The sequence below is a fragment of the Larus michahellis genome, unplaced genomic scaffold, assembly GCF_964199755.1.
Source record: "Larus michahellis unplaced genomic scaffold, bLarMic1.1 SCAFFOLD_125, whole genome shotgun sequence".
NCBI classification, from domain to species: Eukaryota; Metazoa; Chordata; class Aves; order Charadriiformes; family Laridae; genus Larus; species Larus michahellis.
The window spans coordinates 42,531-46,783 of NW_027436308.1; positions in this window are offsets into that span (position 1 = coordinate 42,531).

A 4,253-nucleotide genomic window follows, 5' to 3' on the forward strand; every position below is an offset into this window, starting at 1 on the left:
CGTGCCTCGTTGGAAAGCTCTTTGGCTGTCGCTCGTGTGGCCCCACAGCCCGTGGGGCTGTGGGCTTTGCGGCGGCCGTCAGCCTGGGCGCCACCGGCGCCCACGTGGCGCCGCTGCGCCAGCCTGCGAAGCATTTTCCGGTAGGGCCGCAGCTCTGGCGACAGCTCCCACGCCCGAAGAGCCAGGAGGGAAAGCCGTGCCTCGTTGGAAAGCTCTTTGGGAGCCGCTCGCGTGGCCCCACAGCCCATGGGGCTGCGGGCTTTGCAGCGGCCGTCAGCCTCGGCGCCACCGGCGCCCACGTGGGGCCGCCGCGCCAGCCTGCGAAGCATTTTCCGGTAGGGCCGCGGCTCTGGCGACAGCTCCCACGCCCGAAGAGCCAGGAGGGAAAGCCGTGCCTCGTTGGAAAGCTCTTTGGCAGCAGCTCGCGTGGCACCACAGCCCATGGGGCTGCGGGCTTTCCGGCGGCCATCAGCCTGGGCGACACCGGCGCCCAGGTGGGGCCGCCGCGCCAGCCTGCGAAGCATTTTCCGGTAGGGCCGCGTCTCTGGCGACAGCTCCCACGCCCGAAGAGCCAGGAGGGAAAGCCGTGCCTCGTTGGAAAGCTCTTCGGCAGCCGCTCGCGTGGCCCCACAGCCCGTGGGGCTGCGGGCTTTGCAGCGGCCGTCAGCCTGGGCGCCACCGGCGCCCACGTGGCGCCGCCGCGCCAGCCTGCAAAGCATTTTCCGGTAGGGCCGCGGCTCTGGCGACAGCTCCCACGCCCGAAGAGCCAGGAGGGAAAGCCGTGCCTCGTTGGAAAGCTCTTTGGCAGCCGCTCGCGTGGCCCCACAGCCCATGGGGCTGCGGGCTTTGCGGCGGCCGTCAGCCTCAGTGCCACCGGCGCCCACGTAGCGCCGCCGCGCCAGCCTGCGAAGCATTTTCCGGTAGGGCCGCGGCTCTGGCGACAGCTCCCACGCCCGAAGAGCCAGGAGGGAAAGCCATGCCTCGTTGGAAAGCTCTTTGGCAGCCGCTCGCGTGGCCCCACAGCACATGGGGCTGCGGGCTTTGCGGCGGCCGTCAGCCTCGGCGCCACCGGCGCCCACGTGGGGCCGCTGCGCCAGCCTGCAAAGCATTTTCCGTTAGGGCTGCATCTCTGGCGACAGCTCCCACGCCCGAAGAGCCAGGAGGGAAAGCCGTGCCTCGTTGGAAAGCTCTTTGGCAGCCGCTCGCGTGGCCCCACAGCCCGTGGGGCTGCGGGCTTTGCGGCGGCCGTCAGCCTGGGCGCCACCGGCGCCCAGGTGGGGCCGCCCCGCCAGCCTGCGAAGCATTTTCCGGTAGGGCCGCGTCTCTGGCGACAGCTCCCACGGCCAAAGAGCCAGGAGGGAAAGCCGTGCCTCGTTGGAAAGCTCTTTGGCAGCCGCTCGCGTGGCCCCACAGCCCGTGGGGCTGCGGGCTTTGCGGCGGCCGTCAGCCTGGGCGACACCGGCGCCCACGTTGCGCCGCCGCGCCAGCCTGCGAAGCATTTTCCCGTAGGGCCGCGGCTCTGGCCACAGCTCCCACGCCCGAAGAGCCAGGAGGGAAAGCCGTGCCTCGTTGGAAAGCTCTTTGGCAGCCGCTCGCGTGGCCCCACAGCCCGTGGGGCTGCGGGCTTTGCAGCGGCCGTCAGCGTCGGCGCCACCGGCGCCCACGTGGCGACGCCGCGCCAGCCTGCGAAGCATTTTCCGGTAGTGCCGCGTCTCTGGCGACAGCTCCCACGGCCGAAGAGCCAGGAGGGAAAGCCGTGCCTCGTTGGAAATCTCTTTGGCAGCCGCTCGCGTGGCCCCACAGCCCATGGGGCTGCGGGCTTTCCGGCGGCCGTCAGCCTGGGCGACACCGACGCCCAGGTGGGGCCGCCGCGCCACCCTGCGAAGCATTTTCCGGTAGGGCCGCGGCTCTGGCCACAGCTCCCACGGCCGAAGAGCCAGGAGGGAAAGCCATGCCTCGTTGGAAAGCTCTTTGGCAGCCGCTGGCGTGGCCCCACAGCCCGTGGGGCTGTGGGCTTTGCGGCGGCCGTCAGCCTGGGCGACACCGGCGCCCACGTAGCGCCGCCGCGCCAGCCTGCGAAGCATTTTCCGGTAGGGCCGCGGCTCTGGCGACAGCTCCCACGCCCGAAGAGCCAGGAGGGAAAGCCGTGCCTCATTGGAAAGCTCTTTGGCAGCCACTCGCGTGGCCCCGCAGCCCGTGGGGCTGCGGGCTTTCCGGCGGCTGTCAGCCTCGGCGCCACCGGCGCCCACGTGGCGCGACCGCGCCAGCCTGCAAAGCATTTTCCGGTAGGGCCGCGTCTCTGGCGACAGCTCCCACGCCCGAAGAGCCAGGAGGGAAAGCCGTGCCTCATTGGAAAGCTCTTTGGCAGCCGCTCGCGTGGCCCCACAGCCCATGGGGCTGCGGGCTTTCCGGCGGCCGTCAGCCTCGGCGCCACCGGCGCCCACGTTGCGCCGCTGCGCCAGCCTGCGAAGCATTTTCCGGTAGGGCCCGGCTCTGGCAACAGCTCCCACGCCCGAAGAGCCAGGAGGGAAAGCCGTGCCTCATTGGAAAGCTCTTTGGCAGCCACTCGCGTGGCTCCGCAGCCCGTGGGGCTGCGGGCTTTCCGGCGGCTGTCAGCCTCGGGGACACCGGCGCCCACGTGGCGCGACCGCGCCAGCCTGCAAAGCATTTTCCGGTAGGGCCGCGTCTCTGGCGGCAGCTCCCACGGCCGAAGAGCCAGGAGGGAAAGCCATGCCTCGTTGGAAAGCTCTTTGGCAGCCACTCACATGGCCCCACAGCCCGTGGGGCTGCGGGCTTTCGGGCGGCCGTCAGCCTCGGCGCCATCGGCGCCCACGTTGGGCCGCCGCGCCTGCCTGCGAAGCATTTTCCGGTAGGGCCGCGGCTCTGGCCACAGCTCCCACGCCCGAAGAGCCAGGAGGGAAAGCCGTGCCTCGTTGGAAAGCTCTTTGGCAGCAGCTCGCGTGGCCCCACAGCCCATGGGGCTGCGGGCTTTCCGGCGGCCGTCATCCTGGGCGACACCGGCGCCCAGGTGGGGCCGCCGCGCCAGCCTGCGAAGCATTTTCCGTTAGGGCCGCGTCTCTGGCGACAGCTCCCACGCCCGAAGAGCCAGGAGGGAAAGCCGTGCCTCGTTGGAAAGCTCTTTGGCAGCCGCTCGCGTGGCCCCACAGCCCGTGGGGCTGCGGGCTTTGCAGCGGCCGTCAGCCTCGGCGCCACCGGCGCCCACGTGGCGCCGCCGCGCCAGCCTGCAAAGCATTTTCCGGTAGGGCCGCGGCTCTGGCCACAGCTCCCACGCCCGAAGAGCCAGGAGGGAAAGCCGTGCCTCGTTGGAAAGCTCTTTGGCAGCCGCTCGCGTGGCCCCACAGCCCCTGGGGCTGCGGGCTTTGCGGCGGCCGTCAGCCTCGGCGCCACCGGCGCCCACCTTGCGCCGCTGCGCCAGCCTGCGAAGCATTTTCCGGTAGGGCCGCGTCTCTGGCGACAGCTCCCACGCCCGAAGAGCCAGGAGGGAAATCCGTGCCTCGTTGGAAAGCTCTTTGGCCGCCGCTCGCGTGGCCCCACAGCCCGTGGGGCTGCGGGCTTTCCGGCGGCCGTCAGCCTCGGCGCCACCGGAGCCCATGTTGCGCCGCTGCGGCAGCCAGAGAAGCATTTTGCGGTAGGGCCGCGGGTCTGGCGACAGCTCCCACGCCCGAAGAGCCAGGAGGGAAAGCCGTGCCTCGTTGGAAAGCTCTTTGGCAGCCGCTCGCGTGGCCCCACAGCCCATGGGGCTGCGGGCTTTCCGGCGGCCGTCAGCCTCGGCGCCACCGGCGCCCACGTTGCGCCGCTGCACCAGCCTGCGAAGCATTTTCCGGTAGGGCCGTGGCTCTGGCGACAGCTCCCACGCCCGAAGAGCCAGGAGGGAAAGCCGTGCCTCATTGGAAAGCTCTTTGGCAGCCGCTCGCGTGGCCCCACAGCCCGTGGGGCTGCGGGCTTTGGGGCGGCCGTCAGCCTGGGTGCCACCGGCGCCCACGTGGCGCCGCCGCGCCAGCCTGCGAAGCATTTTCCGGTAGGGCCGCGGCTCTGGCGACAACTCCCATGGCCAAAGAGCCAGTAGGGAAAGCCGTGCCTCGTTGGAAAGCTCTTTGGCAGCCGCTCGCGTGGCCCCACAGCCCCTGGGGCTGCGGGCTTTGCGGCGGCCGTCAGCCTCGGCGCCACCGGCGCCCACCTTGCGCCGCTGCGCCAGCCTGCGAAGCATTTTCCGGTAGGGCCGCCGCTCTGGC